The following is a 16564-nucleotide window of genomic DNA, read 5'->3' as shown; positions in this document are numbered from 1 at the left end:
TTTAGGGTTTAGTGTTTAGTTTTTAAAGTTCAGAAGGTTTATGGTTTAATTGAGGAGTTTAGAGGGTTTAGGGTTTTATTTTTAGGGTTTGGAGGATTTAAGGTTTAATTTTTAGGGTTTGGAGGTTTGAGGTTTAATTTTAGAGTTTAGAGTGTTTAGGGTTTCATTTATAAGGTTTGGAGATTTAGGGTTTCAATTTCAGAATTTTGATTTTTGAAATTTAAAAAAAAATGCGAACATCTCTAAAAATCTCCAACATCTAGGCGAACTTTTAGAACAAATTCAATTTTTGTGAATTTCAAGAAAATAATTTTTTTATTATAAAGAGTTAATATTAATCTATTTAATTTTAATTTTTTTTATAATAATAACTTCTCAACATCTAGACGAAATTATTATTATTTAAAGCACAATTGTATTCCCTCCAACATCTAGGCAGGAAAGTATTTTATTATTATTATTATTATTATTATTATTATTATTATTATTATTATTATTATTATTTATAATCATTTTGTGTTTTTATTTTTACTATTTATTTGTATTTAATACTTAAGTAAAAATGTTAAAAGAAATTAAAAGTTTTAAAAACACCTTTTTTTTAATTAATATTATTATCATTATTATTAACATAAACAACATGTACTTATTCTAATAAAATTTAATAGTATTAAAATATGCATAATTAACAACAATAATAAAGCTAAAATGATATAAAAAATAGTTTTAAAAAATTGAAAAAAAAAATGTAAAAAAAAAATTACCTGAACCGGACCTGTCAACAGTCCGGTCAATGCCAGTTAGGTCTGATTTGGCGGTTTGGAGCAGAAGCGGTTCAAACAAGTTCGCTAGCGGCTCGTCTAGATCGACTAAAGGTTGGATGAGATGGGTCAATGGGTTGGTTTGTACGGATCTCAGGTCGGGTCAACGAGCACGCGCAGATCCTCCTATACTTAAAACGACGTCGTTTTGCTCCTATGGTTTTTCTATAAAAGTCATTTTTTTTCAGTTCATTTTATCCCTCTTCTCTAAAAGAAATTTTTCAACTCTCGCAACTCTCTCTGGCTTTGCCAAAAACCTGCACCATGCCATCACACCTGTCACCACCGGTGGTCATTACTGGTGACTAGAAAAAGGTCAAAAAATCACCAAAAATTTCTCTCAACGCCTTCTTTCTGGATTCGACCTTCTTTTTGCCTGAAGGAGCCTTGATAGTTACAAATCGATCTTTAAAGGTTTTGGCTTTTTTTTTTTTTTTTAAGGCTTAAACTGATGATTTCTCTTTCTTGTTACAAGGTAGCTGTGGTGCTGAGATTCCTCCCTACGGGCAGGACTGTATTGATTGATTTTTTTTTTTTTGTTTTCTTATGAGTATAGGTTGTGGGATGTTGAAAGGAGTGGTGTTGAAGTTGAGGGGTTCTGGGTGTTTGAAGGTAGTGTGTTTGATGGTCCAGAGAGTTGAAAGGGAGAGGAAGCTGGGACTTTAAGGAGATAGGTGTATAAGTCAATGGTGGTCATAAGGTGGCTGCAAGTATGACTAAGGGTTGTAAAGGGCAGCTGCAAGGATGGTTGCAATACGCTAGCTAGGGTATATTATAGGGGGTGGTTGCAAGGTAACAGTAGAGTAATGGCAGGAGGTTGCAGGGTAGATGGTGCCAAGCATCAGTTGTCCTGCTTTCTGCCACTTTTTCTGTTTTTTTTTATTATTATTAATTAATTAATTTTTTTAAATAATTTTTAATTAATTAATTTTAATTTTAATTATACCAATATTATTATTATTATTAAAATTATTATTAATAACACTAAACAAGAACCGAAGGCAGTAGACTTGAATAAAACTGATATCTACATTAAATAATAAATCTATTAATACAATCATATATATATAATGTAAAATTAAATAAATAATAAAAATTATATATTTATATATTAACCATGAGATGGATCAGGTTAGGATAGAGCACCTTAAACGCGCTTCTAACCCACCCTGATTTTATTAATATAAAAACCTCCCTGACCTGGCTTTGATTAAGAAAAACCTGCCCCTATTGTTTTGAGATGAGTCAGAACTCGTCGGATACAAGTTTGTTTTCCATCCCTAGTAACATGCGTCACACCTAAATAGTCGTGTCAGTACAACAACTGTGTCCGTACCCTATGTGAGGTCAGCTGCATGGATTAGTTATTGGGGAATCATTATACCCAAAATAAAACTATATCCTCAATAAGCACATGAATGGTTATTTTATTGATACAAACTTTTTAAACTACAAAATTTTAAATATAATGTTTGAAGCATAAATAAAGGAGTTAGTATTTCAAATTCTTGATATCTTTTTTATTTGAATAATTTATAAATATTAGAATTAGAGAAATACATTGAGTAGATTAGCAATCTTAAAGAAATTGAAAGTCAATTTCTAAATGATTCATTTAAGATGTATATCTCATTTAATAACTAATTAAATATTAGCTAAATTTGAATAATAATTTTAAAGGGATATGCTCAGACAACAAGAGGCTTATGATGAAGTAAATCATTTGTATCACTTGTTTTTTTATAATATTCTTTTGATATGAAATTTATGAGCAGTTTATCATCCTGATTTACAGCATGGAGGCAGCACAAATGCCTTCACAGCTTCCGAGCGGACCAACTATTATTTTGATGTTGAGAGCGATTGCTTTGAAGAGGCTCTGGACCGGTAGGTGCTGTTTGTGCAATTTTCTCTTCAGCTGTTATTTTCATCAATGTGCATGTAGCGTATGTGAGTTTGGGTGTTTTCCTTTCATTTGCTCTTCAGGTTTGCACAATTCTTCATCAAACCATTGATGTCAGCTGATGCTACCACTAGGGAAATTAAAGCTGTTGACTCTGGTTAGCTCTTTGGTTCTTGGTTTTCTTTAATACAGGGATTCCTCTCTTTTAAAATATAATTAATCAATACAGCTCTCTCTCTCTCTCTCTCTCTCTCTCTCTCTCTCTCTCTCTCTCTCTCTCACCAGAAAAACTTGCTGTCTGATACTTGGAAAATGAACCAGGTATATTTACTTTATTGTTGAATAACTTTTCGTCTATGGAAAGATTGCAAAGTCTCAGCACTGACTAATTTAAAATGCTATAGTGTTTTTTACCTTTTTCTAATCACTTTTTCTGGAAGAAGTGGAACCTAGAATCAGTCCCCCATCCACCAATTGCAACTTCTTTATTTTGTGATTCCATTCCCAGCAATGCTTGTCATGGGTGTTCATGCTTATCACTTTTGCTTTAGTGATCAAAACCAAAGCGTAAAAACTTTTGACTGTCCACGAATTTCTGTTGAAAATTCCATTTTCCAAGTGTGCTAGTCATGTTTAGATTCTCATTCAGTACTAATTTGGTGTTTGGCTGGCCTTCATGGAGAAACAAGTTTCTAACTATAATGTGATTGGTTCCTCAAAGTTGTGAACTGAGCTAATGACGGCAAGTGTTCTTTCATCCTTTGAGATTGATACATGAGGATGATTGAATATACCTGTCATTAAGGACTATTCATCTGCATTGTTTCCTCATGTCCTTTTGAGGGGTTAGATAGTATGGGCAAATGCCGTGGTTTCATTGATAAAGGGTACTTTAGAGATCTCTTTCTTAATAAGTGAAAGCTATATGTGATTATTAAATACAGTGGATCACAATTCATATTTGAGCCATTGTTTGTCACTCTCAATGCATTTTAGTCTTTTGAAGTGATTGATTTGTACCATTAAACTTGGTTAAGAATGCCAATGAGGGTTGGTTGAGTTGGTAAGGTTCAAATATTTTGATTGTAAGTCCTTGGTTCGAATCCTGATGTTGGCAGTCCCCCTTGGTGGGCGATCTACAAATCCAATGTAAGTCCTCTCTGAGGCCTGTGGTCTATCCTGGCCTTGGAATGGGGAAGCCTCCCCTAACCCTAAACTTTTTTGTACCAAAAAGAATTGGCTAAGAATTGATAATTATTAGAAAAATAAGAATACTTTTAGAAACTTTCCAATCTCTGTGTTTCTTGAAAATAAATGAAAATTATTGGTTTTCTTGCTTTAGTTAAGTAGGAGAACTCTTTGCTGGATTATAGGTATTGGTAGTGCTAAAAATAGATTCAAAACTTTTACGTGGTATTAGTTTGCACTTACTACTTTTTTGTTTCATTTATTTCATGTTGCTTATCATGTAATATACTTCAATGGTGATGTTTCTAGATGTATTCCTAACTTCTTTTTATTTGAATTTTTCTTCCACGCAGCTTCAGAAACATCTAAGCTTGGACAATCATCCATTTCACAAATTCAGCACAGGTTAAAACCTTTTCTTATTTGATCTTCTTTCCCTCCTTCCCCTGCATCCCCTTCTGTCTTCAATCTTCTCCTTAGTTGAATTCATTGACTAAGCAGGCCATAGACCATGCATTCTGCTTCATAGTTAGTCAATTAACCTAGTGATATTGGAGATAAATTATCAAAAACTGAATGAAAAGGTCTGCAATATTAATCTGATGATGAATAATTTAGCACTTCTACAGTTTTGATTTTTTCCAAGACTTTGTCTGAATATCTTTGCTTCTTAGATACTCGTTCTCCTTTTAGACAGATGCTAAGATTTTCTTACTCTTTTCTGGACTTCTTGGATAGATTTTATTTCAGTGCTTAATTACTATACTTCATTTTCGAGTACTCTCTTGTTTTTGATATGCCTTCAATATGCAAGGATGGGACACTGAAATAGATTTTAGTTTTGAGATACTGATGATCTATCTCTCTCTCTCAGATAATTTCTTTGGTGATTTTATCTTTTGTTCTTTTATTTTGTTGGATGTGTCGGATTATTTTTATCTCTACCACAGTTTGCCAGTCTGCCTTTTCTCATTTTTTGTGTGTTTTGAACTTGTAAAAAAGAAATGACAATGGTGCCTATCGGTATTCCGAGTATCTATAATCTCTTATACTTGTCAGTAAATCGATCATGTCCAGGGAACTGGGATACCTTGGATGTTAGACCAAAAGCAAAAGGATTAGATACAAGGCAAGAACTCCTTAAATTCTATGAAGACAAATATTCAGCCAACCTCATGCATCTGGTTGTTTATTCAAAGGGTTAGTAACTTAAGGGCTATGGCTTTGGTAAGAATTAAAGGAGTTGTTGCTATGATTGCTTTGAATTGTCAGGAACTACAATTTCTTTCTTCCGTAATTTCAGAAAGCCTTGATAAAATTCAGAGTCTGGTGGAGGACAAGTTCCAGGAAATTCAAAACTTTGATAGAAGCTGTTTCCAGTTTCCTGGTCAGCCTTGCACATCAGAACATCTTCAGGTAAATAGTGCTGTTATGGTGCTTTTGCATAGTCAATGTGTTATCTTTGTAACAAATTTTAACAAAGCAAGCAAGACTTATTCCATAAGGTTTAATGTTCTAAGAGACTTGTTTTGGCTGCTTTCTTTTTCTCTTCCTTCTCTTTTTTTTTTTTTAAATTTCAATTCTCAGATTCTTGTCAGAGCTGTTCCAATAAAATAAGGCCACAAATTAAGGCTTGTGTGGCCAATAACTCCTAGCATTCTTCGTTACAAAGAAGGGCCATGTAGGTATCTTGGTCATCTCATTGGCCACGAAGGAGAAGGATCTTTGTTTTATATCTTGAAAACATTAGGTAGGTTGTGCATGTTGTTTATATGCTTTAGATGATCAAATTTTGAAACATCTCAAAACTCATGCCTCCTTGAATTTAGGGTGAGTCCTCTTAAATCCAAGTAAAATGTAGACATATTTTGGTTTTTGATTAACATATACAAAAGATACCAGTGCTATTCATATCCACAATGTGGGTGAATTAGATAATATTAAAAAATATATAAAATATAAAAGAATTTGTAGTTATGTTACATGTGAAAGAGAGAAGTTGGACTAAATGCATGTAAGAAACCTAATAGAGAAAAAGTAAGCACGGAAATGGGTTTAAATTATGGACTCTGACCCTACTTTCAAGGTAAAGTAAATAGCTAATATTGTCTTATTAATACACGTTTTTAATTTTGTGATTTGCTTTTTTCGTCATTTCACCGAGTTGGGGTCATTGGACTCATTATATCAAACTCAGTAAGGGGCTTTGTTATTAGTATAGATTGGCATTTTGATTTTATATCATTAAAACAACTTTTGGCTAACATGATTTTTTTTTATATTTTTTATATAATCGACCCTAGAATTATGAGATATAAGTTTTAGTTTGTTGTTATTATATCATTAAAATAACTTTTGTCACAGTATTTTGTTTATCTCTCATTTCATCCTAAAAAATGAGGTGTTTCTTAACTTGAATGTTTAGTTTATTCGACGTCCTACACTTCTCTTTCACGGTTCCTTTAATCTTTATATTTTTAGAGCTGTTTCTCTTCTTTCATTGCATTTAACGTAATGTAGCACACATTACTTTTAACTTTTCATTTTAAATGGAAATATCACCTCAAGTTCTGCAAAATAAATTGGTGAATTTTGAATCCAATCATGAATTCATACTGCATGAATCTTTTGAAAATCTTGTGAAAAAATAGTTTTGGTGTCTTCTGACTTTGGTTTAAGTGACTGTAAACATCCTTTTTTATTTTTTTTATCATCATCATCATCATCATTATTATTATTATTCTCTTTTTTTTTTCTTTCTTTCTTTTTCCTTCTTCTCCTTTCCTTATCCGATTCAGTTGATAAAATCTAGTACATTAAATGCACCATCACCAAAGTCCAAAATGTCAGCTACCATCACCACCACCAGTCGCCTAACATACTGTCAAACTTGACAATGTGAATTTTAGGTTAAAAATATGGGATTTGAATTTTAGAAAGCTTTATAAATAAAGCTTGTTACTTGCAATAAAAGGGGGAAGGGATTGATTTTTAAAAAAATGAAGGGAATCGATAGAAAAAAAAGTTTTGCTGAAAAAAAAGATTCAACAAAAAGTTTGCCAGATTCGAAAAAAAAAAACCTTTCTATCAAACAAAAAAAACTAAAAAATCCAGAAACACAGTCCCTTGGAACAGAAAATTTAGCACCAGCAAAAAAAAAAACACAAAAACACAACAAAAGAATTTTGGCAAAAACTTTCAAGCCAAATCTGCATTGTTTGAGACACTTTCAGGTGAAATAGATGTTGGATCTGTATTTAGGGGGTTAAGGGGAATATTTTAGTTTTTTTTTTATTTTTCGATCACCGACAACAGTGGGCGACGATCGATGACCAACGATGGTGCAGCGATGACGGTGACCGACTGAACCCCCCTTGGGTTTTGTCTGAAAAGGGGAGAGGAGAGTTTTTTTTTTTTTTGGAGAGGGGGAGAAATGAAAAAAAAAATTTCTAACTTTTATATAGAAGACTAAACCCAAAATGACATCATTTCAATAATGCCTAAAATGACGCCATTTTGAGCGATAAGGATCCGCGCGTCAACCTGTGACCCGATCTGAGGTCCGACACCTGACCTGGTGACCCGCTTCTCTTTCACCCTTTGACAGGTCCAACTAAACTGATTCAGACTAAACCGAACCATTGACGCCAGACCGAACCGCTAGACTAAATCACCTGTTGTTCAACGGTCCGGTTTAGGTAAAAAAAATTTTAAAAACTTTTTTTTAGATTTTTTTATATATTATTTTTGTTAGTTTAATTATTATTTTTCATATTTATGCATATTAAAATGTTTTAAATTTACCAGAATAAATTTTTGTTATTTTATAATAATAAATAATAAATAATAAAATATAATAAAAGTTTTTGATAATTTTGAATAAACCTTGTAAAATAATTGGTAAAAAATTTAATTAAATAAAAATAATAAAAAATTAATAAGAAAATAAGAAAATAAAAATTTTTATCCGATGATGAGATTCAAAGGTACTTCGAGTAGTGATATCTACGAAATCTCTAAGTGATAAGATTTTTTTTAAAATACTATCAATGTATTTGAGTATTTATAAAAAGTTTTCAATACAATAAAAATTTTCTTTTCTTTAATAGAATAATAAAAATTAATAAATTAAGAATAAGTAATAAAAATGAGAAAAAAAAATTTTATCCGATGATGAGATTTTAAAAGTATTTCGAGTATATATGCTTTAAGAAATCCCTAAGTAAGAAGATTTTTTTTAAATATTACCAGTGTATTAAAATATTTATAGAAAATTTTCAGTATAATAAAAATTCCATTTTCTTCAAAGTTTTAAATGAAAAAATTAAATAAAACGATTAAAAAAATTTTAAAAAAAAGAATAAAATGTGTGCATTAATATGGTAACATTCTGCATTGCATGCATGACATAATTTTTTACGAAAAATAAATTTGAGCCTCCAAAGATGTGATTTTAAGGTATTTCAAGAAGCGATACTTAAGAAATCTCTAGGTGAGAAAAAGTTCTTCTAATGTTATCAACGTACTGGAACATTTTAAGAATTATTTTAATAAAAGAGTTCTTATTTATTTTTCTTTTTCTCAAATAAAATTTGAACAATAAATGAAACAATAAATAAAATCAAATAACAAATAAATTTTTAATAAATAAAAAAATCAAGAAAATTTTTTTTCAAACACCGAAAATAATGAGACTGTTTTTTATCAAAATCAAAAGATAACATGTAGTTAATTGGTATCATTTTAAATGGGCGCTGTAGGGGTGTTAATCCTTCTCCAACGTAATCGACTCCCGAACCCAGACTATTACACAGACCCTAAATTTATCATTTTACTAAATTTTAATTAATTTTAAGATTTTATTAAAATGATATATTTTAATAGGTGATCAATCGCACCTAATCAAAAAAAGATTGGTTATTTTTTATTTCGTTTCCAAATTTATAAGACGGATACAAAACCGTTACAACAGTGACCAATAATTACGGTCACAGTATTTAACTTGAATTCCCCAATAATATGCTTAAAATTTAAGTAGCCTTTAGGTATGTTGTTATTTTGTGAAGACCAAGAAATTTTTACATAACTCTAGGTTATGTTATTGTTTTCCATTGCTTGGTATTTGGTTATTGGAGCTCAAAAGACAGAAAAGTTTGACAAAAAAGTAAGATGGTGCAAAGAAACTAAAAAAGTGGTCAAGGAAGGACGTGGGTGGTAGTTTATATCAAACTCAAAATTTTAAAGATTGAGGTGGTGGCAAACAGGAAGGAAACCAATGATACAATTACATGAAAATGTATGATGCTGGCTTAGCACCATGAGCTCAAGTTTGCACTTGCATACATGGACAAATAGACATCATGCTGCCCCCCTTTTTTCCTCTCTTTTCTCATTTTATGAGGAAGTCGTACATAAAATTGTGTATGTGTGCTTATTCATATTTATTTGTATATGTATGAAGGATATTATGTGTTTATTGAGGGTGTATATTTAGTGATTTGTGTGTATGTTTATATATGGAACTTTGTAGGATGGGCTACTGGATTGTCTGCTGGTGAAGGTGAATGGACTTTGGAGTTTTCTTTCTTCAAAGTAGTAATTGAACTTACTGATGCTGGCCATGGTTAGTTTTCATTTTCATTCACATCCTTTCCGTCATCGTAGGGTGTCTGTATGTTTTTAATCATTTAAGTTTCTATTTTGGTAAAGATTACTAAGGCTTGTAAACTTTACCTGGGAAACAGTGAAATCTTTTAACTTGACTAATATTGTTTTCCAATTCATTAAATTTCAGATCACATGCAGGATATGATTGGGTTGCTATTTAAATACATTCAGCTGTTGCAGCAGTCTGGTGTTTGTAAATGGATATTTGATGAGGTATGCATATATAATACTTGAATAAATTATAGTTTTTTTTTTTTTAGGATTTATTGACCATTCAATGTAACTGTTTATCATCATTTGAATGTCTATGCTGATTGCATATGTAATCATACGCCTGTTTTAACTTACATACAAAGAGTGCTATTTGATTGATAACATGCTGCATTTCATTAGATCTCGTGAAAGCAAATGTTTGGACTTGTGAATTTTGTATGTAACCACTCTAGGAGCAATGTTTGCTCTGTCAGATTTATAATTTTTTGGCAGCAAAAGGTTAGGATTTATTTTGTAATTGAGGTTTTGGCTAATAGTAATTATGTTAAAATAAGGGGTACAAATTAGGGTTGATGGGTACTAAAGAGGAATGTGATTTAGGGTTGTGAAGAAGAAAGGAAATTATAGTTCTGAGGCACAAATTTTATGCTATGAACAGCATCCTGAGAAGATTGTAGCGAGAGAGAGAGAGAGTGGGTTTTGGCTGATGGAAGTTTATTTTAAAATATGGGTAAGCAGGGAAGGGAGAGCAGCTGGAGCCGAGAGAGAGAGAGGGGAGGTAGGAAGAGGGGAAGGGAGAGTGAGGGAGGGATGTTATCAAAAAATGGGGGAAACGTGATTTAGACCATGAACAGGAGTGGAGAGAGAGGGAGGGATTTAGGCTTTTAGCTAGGAATAATAATTTCATTAGTCAAGCATAGTGAAATCTCAATAATTGGTATTTATAATGATATTCCTGGAACTAGCTTGAACTATTTCTGATAAAGGTAGTAAATTGGTATCCAAGAAACAAGCCTAACTCGAATAATCCAAAATAATCAGAACTTAATCCTAGAGCTCTGAAATTATGAAACTACAGTTTTGCCCTCATACATGAAAGTAGCCAAAATTTATAAAATAATAAATACAGGGTTAGATTGATGCTTTTTTTTTTTTTTTGAGAAATTTATTCTATTGCAGATTCTTTAGCAGGCAAAAGTCAGTTGATTACCTTATGATTGATTTGGTTATTTTTGGGTGACAGAAGTGAAGTCTACTGTGCAATTTTCCTGTTTATCATTTTAAATCTCTTTTTATTTGAGGATTTTTTTTTCTTTTTCCCTTTTTATTTAAACCTTTTTATTTAAAGTTAGGGCTAATTTAGCATTACTATTGCAGATGGAAAAAATTTTGGCTGAAAAAAGTGCGTTTAAAAAGTATGGTAATAAAATCAGAATTCATGTTGAGATTTTGCTCAATCTTGTCATTTTATTTCGTGTATCAATGTTAAGGAATTTTCTTTTCATTGCTATGGTTTGATTTTAGTGTTTGTCAATATCTTCTAGTTAGTTAATGATTCTATGACATTTTAATTTGTGAAGCTCTCAGCTGTTTGCGAGACAGGATTTCACTATCAGGACAAAATCCCTCCTATTGACTATGTTGTAAATATTGCATCAAATATGCAGGTAATTTTAATTACATCCCCTCCTCCCCTTTGTCTCCCTTGTTTTATTGCGTGAACTTTTTGTTTTAAGTTTTTTACTGGTAGCGTGTTGATTTTTTTTCAGTTATAGTTCGGTCTATGTTTGTATTATACCTTATATTTATGAAAAAACCTTTTTAAATTAAACTTTGCCATGAGGGATATGACTAGCTGATTACAACTACTAGCGATTTTGCTGTAAAGAAAGGATTATTTTGTATGACATGAAATGAAACTTGTTTTACATGTTTTCTTGTATATTTGATGTGTAAAGAGGTAATGAAGACAACACACAGGGACTGAAGCTTCTTAGTTACTTTAAATTCTTTGAATGGCTTTATCACTTGATGGTAAAGAAACTTGGAATACCCATCATCAAATAATGTCACAGCTTTCTATCTTTTGCCACTTGAAAAATGGAATCGATGAGTCTATTGCCAGAATATTTGCTACTTGAGGTGGTCACCTACTAAATCCCAAATCTAGCGACGAGGATGTTATCTAACCCACGGTATGCACATTTGAAATATCAAATACCCCAAGGTCTGGCTCTGTATAGGTGGTTATGAGATTTGCCCATTAGATTTCATAACTTTTTAATCCAATGGAAGAATTTTTAATCTACTTTCCCTCTCCACATCATTCCTACCAAGCAAAACTAAACAATTGTTCATGAATGCCCCAAATTTTATGGACTTTTGAGAGGATTTTCTATGAAAAAGAGCCATTTGACTACTGAGGGATTTGTTAGACTTGTGTATAGGAAGGTTTGGCCATGCTATTGGAGGGCATATATGGATTGGTCTTTTGGCTAAAAGGAGTTGGCCATTTTTTCAAGTGAGGAGAGTATTTTTATTGTGCCAATTTGCAAAATATTTTGGGTATCCAAGGTTAGTATGTATACGCTGATTTGGCACAGATTTGCCATACGCTGCAGGAGATTGTAGTCTTCCCCTAGACGAAGTGAATCGCTATTTGTGATTGATCTAGAAGCAATTAAGGACCAAATAGAAAGGTTGATTGTTCAAAATATTCGAAGGGTGCTCCTGAGATTCCGTATTTGTGGATGTTATTTCTTTCATTTGGTGCATCTGTAAAACCTGATGCTGAAGGATTGTTTCAAAAGCAACATCTTCCTCAAGTTTATTTGGTGGCTTACTTACGAGCTTGTTTAGTTTCTCGTAAAGTTCCTTTAAGAGCTTTCTTAAGGAGAATTGTTGATCATTTAACCAGCAAGTTTTTGAACTTTGACTTTTGGGACTTGCTCTAGATTGTCATTCTATATCCCAATTACCCTCATCTATAAATTGTTCATTTAGTTAGTGTAATATTTCCTTTAATATTGAGGCTCTTATTTTGGAGCTTTGCTAGTTTTGATTCTGATTCTTTGGAAAGTGATTTTTAGATATATCCTCCAAAAGATTGGCTAGTGGGGTCATCATTGCCTTCGAATTTCAATCCAGACACCATACAAATGATATTAAACGAGCTTTCTCCTGAGAATGTCAGGTATGTGTTTGAATATGGTTTAAACTGGAAGATATGAAGCATTCACTTGTCCCATTAGAGACATTTCAGCTCTTTTTACATTCATTTTAATTCAAGTGTACACCTAATTGACTTATGTGGCCCCTGTTTGGCTCCCCTTTTGAAATTGCTTATAAGTTTTCACAAATGATTATGCTCTATTATTAGTTCTTTTGCTCAACATTGGTATTCAAAATTATTTTTCTATGCTTGTGTGAATTACATTGTGCATGTTACTGAACAAATGGGCTGCCATGTTATCAAATTTATTTGCCTTATATCGTTGGAGCTACCCCAAAAAGTTGCTATTAATCTTTTCTAGCTCATTACAAACAGTTTCTGGAAGCTTTCCAAAATATTGCTTGGTAGTGTTTAAAACTTTTGTTTGTTTTTCTTAATTGTAGAAATGGTTCCGCATCTTATTAGTCAAGAGGTAGTTGTGGTTGTGCTGTGACATAGTTTATTTCTGATAAGCCCTCTTTTTATAACAGAATCTTCTGGGAGTCAAAGAAATTTGAGGGACTGACTGACAAGGTTGAACCATGGTATGGTACTGCATATTCCATTGAGAAAGTTAGCCCCTCTATAATTCAGGTCTATAGTCTGATCTTGCTGATGATATGTTAATTAGATCTGTATCATAATTTCATTTGTCTGTTGATCAACTAGTCATTTGATTCTATTGAAAAAAAAGTGCTTGATTGATCTTTCTTTGACGGCAGGGGTGGATGTCCTTATCTACTAATGAAAAGCTGCATCTACCAGCACCTAATATCTTTATACCAACTGACTTGTCTATTAAGAATGCACAAGAGAAGGTTTGATGAGTCTTTAAATTTGATTTTATTATGACCGCTTTCTTTTTACAGTTGTTCATTTCTGACTTCTCATATGATTAACCTTTGGAACAGGTCAAGTTTCCAGTTTTGCTGATAGAGTCATCCTATTCAAAATTATGGTACATGCCTGATACAATTCTCTACTCCTAAGGCATATGTTAAGATAGATTTCAACTGCCCCCATGCTAGCAACTCTCCCGAAGCTGAAGTTCTTGCCGATCTTTTGCACGGTTATTGATGGATTACTTGAATGAATATGGTACGATAAATGTTATTGCTTTTTACATAATGACTTAATGTGATTATACATATACATTTCTACACTCCCCTCCTTTCCCACTTCTTTCTCTTTGTTGAGCTTTCTATATGCAAAGCCTTCTGTAGTGACTAGATTTGTTCTTATCATTTGAGTAGGATTATCTTCTATACGGATGCCTTGTTTTATCTTTCATGCTTTAGCTTACTATACTCAGGTTGCTGGTCTTCATTACGGCATAAACCATACAGATAGTGGTTTTGAGGTACTTTTTCCTTTCTCGTGTGTTGTTATTGTGATTCCATTGGATAATGTTTTTCGTTGACCTAAATATGAATTGTCTATGGATAAGGTAATGAACTATAATGACACATATACATGTCTTAAAAATGTTAATTGAAAAATATTATCTTCATTATGAAAAAGATAACCAGAGATGGGGTTGCATGTTTCATAGTTAAAGCTTCATGTCATCTGAGTTTGGCCAATTTTCTGTCTGAGGAGGGCTACTGGGGTTATTTTGACCACTGCCTGCCCTGACTCCTGGCTTCTTCACATTGAATTAGTTGGATGGATCTGTTTATAATAACATTGATTGTATATTAGAAGATCATGTTGATGCTCATGAAACTTCTAAATTTGTCTTGAACAAAATGATTCCAGTTACCTTCTAGCATTCAAACAATTTTGGTTTTTTTCTTCTTTTGGCAGAAACAAAAGATTTTCTGAATGCTAAAAGGTAATTGGGATCATTTACCAATTCAAGAAAAAGCCTTTGTGAAGTATATTTGAAAGGATCTCTGAAAAGGGCAAGCATTGTTTAAAATAGAGTATCCACTCTGAAGCATTATTTTAAGCAACTTACCACCAATTCTGCTGTACTCTTTTATCTATTTGTTTGGTGAAGACACTTCTATCTATCGCTCTTGAGAAGTTAACTGAAAAGTATGAAGTGTGACACTTCTATCTTTTGAAAATGGTAAAGAATGAACTTACACTGCCACACCCTAAATTATGCCTTACTCTTCTACCAATCTGTAGTTTGCCTTCTGTTCAAGTTAGATTAAAGTTGGAATTGACATGATATGGATGCTCTAAATCTTACCTTATTTGAAAAGATCCTAGGGAAAAAATTCTCTTTTGTGGTAATCATTTTCTCTTTCTCTCTATAGGTATGTGTGCACACATTCCCAGTGGTTGTATGCCATTCATCATTTCTTTTTTTGTCAAACAAATGGTATCTTTTAATTTGGTTTTCCTTTTTAGGTGACAATGGTTGGTTATAATCACAAATTGAGGATCTTGCTGGAAACTGTAGTAGACAAAATTGCAAATTTTGAAGTGAAACCTGACAGGTTTTCGGTAATCAAGGTCATGTCTAAGAGAATATAAATTGCTATTTACACTTTAGAAATATAGAACTGCCTTTTGCTGTCAGTATTCCATTGTCTTTTGCCTGCTTATCTCCTTCCTGTGTGTCTTAATCATGTGTTACTTATTGATTTGAATAGGAATAAAAAGGTAATGACTAAGGCTTGTTATGCCTGAAGGTTCACTACATCCAGTATTTTAGACATTGCAACCTTTTATTTTTCTTCCTCAAAATTGTCACTATCATCAAACGTAGTCTTGGTCCAAGTGAATACATTTGTTGTTCCTATCTTGTGGAATTAGTTCTTTATTTGTTGGGTTGTTTTCTGGGGCTTCATAATGTTGGGCCCTTGTCATGTTGAGCTCACAATCATCATCGTGTTTACATATAGTGTAAAGGACCTGTGGCCATTTTGCAATCTTTTCATTCATTATCCATCTATCACATTGTCATGTCTAAATTTGATAGTCTGAAGAAGAATGATTCTCCAAAGTTTTTCTAAGTGTACCATATAGATAAACATGTTCAAAGATAATTAAAAGTTAAAGGCATCATTGATTCACCAAGACCTAGAATTACCTTTAGAGTTTCAAAGTACATTTATGTTTATTACTGTATAGACTTACTTCATGCAATAATTTCAAACAAAAGACAATCGTACATAAAAGATGCCTAATTTTTGCAAGATTGGATGTTGGTTCCATCTTGAAAGCAATCACTGAGGGGAAAAGTCTCCAAATAGCCCCTTATACCACTTAGGCGTGATATAATCAAGAGATGTGGGAGTATTATGCCATCGGTGAAAAGGCAATAAATAAGCAGTGTGAGTAGCATGGCAAGAAGCTTTCTAATCTTAAGCGGCCACTATCAATAAATTGTATTTGTGTTGCAGGGTAGAAGATCGTTGATCCCTGATGAATAGATAAAGGCAGTTAATTATGGATATTTATGTAAATTTCAAAGTAACTAGTTATGCATAGCTAGCCTCAAATGAGGCACCTGCCTGTGCACCAAATGCAATGCTTTTATAAGCTTGCCTTCCAAGGAAAGGTAGTGGTGTCCTGACGTCCTTTTGTAGCTTTTACCTTGCTATAGCACCTATGAGTAACTAAGCTTACCTCATATTCCGAAATCAAGAGCAGCTGAACATATGATCCATGGCATGGTACATTTTGAAAAGTGTTCATCCATATTTAGTCAATTTCCTTTAGTTTTTTGAAAAAAAAAAAAAAAGGAAAAAAAAAGCCTTAAAGATTTTGTGTAATCTGTGATAAAATGTTGGTTTGGCAGCCTGTCTTCTCTCTGTCAAAGTA

The 16564-nt window shown here is 32.5% G+C and overlaps 1 pseudogene across 1 annotated transcript in view; it reads left to right on the top strand.

Moving 5' to 3' along the window:
* Positions 1 to 16564, top strand: part of LOC149520229 (insulin-degrading enzyme-like 1, peroxisomal) — a 35004-nt pseudogene that overhangs the window by 15194 nt on the left and 3246 nt on the right. Inside the window, exons 4-19 of the transcript XR_016333586.1 lie at positions 2617 to 2708; positions 2808 to 2879; positions 3000 to 3045; positions 4266 to 4317; positions 4990 to 5112; positions 5216 to 5328; positions 5500 to 5662; positions 9443 to 9535; positions 9707 to 9792; positions 11154 to 11240; positions 12663 to 12766; positions 13276 to 13378; positions 13507 to 13602; positions 13696 to 13882; positions 14083 to 14144; positions 15146 to 15250. The product of XR_016333586.1 is annotated as an insulin-degrading enzyme-like 1, peroxisomal (transcript). The remainder of the gene's footprint in view (positions 1 to 2616; positions 2709 to 2807; positions 2880 to 2999; positions 3046 to 4265; positions 4318 to 4989; positions 5113 to 5215; positions 5329 to 5499; positions 5663 to 9442; positions 9536 to 9706; positions 9793 to 11153; positions 11241 to 12662; positions 12767 to 13275; positions 13379 to 13506; positions 13603 to 13695; positions 13883 to 14082; positions 14145 to 15145; positions 15251 to 16564) is intronic.

This window comes from Durio zibethinus, chromosome 1 (genome assembly GCF_047325235.1).
Source record: "Durio zibethinus cultivar Kanyao isolate XHJ-2024 chromosome 1, ASM4732523v1, whole genome shotgun sequence".
Classification (NCBI taxonomy): Eukaryota; Viridiplantae; Streptophyta; class Magnoliopsida; order Malvales; family Malvaceae; genus Durio; species Durio zibethinus.
Note: the sequence above shows the minus strand (reverse complement) of the source record. Positions and strands in the feature narration are given on the sequence as shown.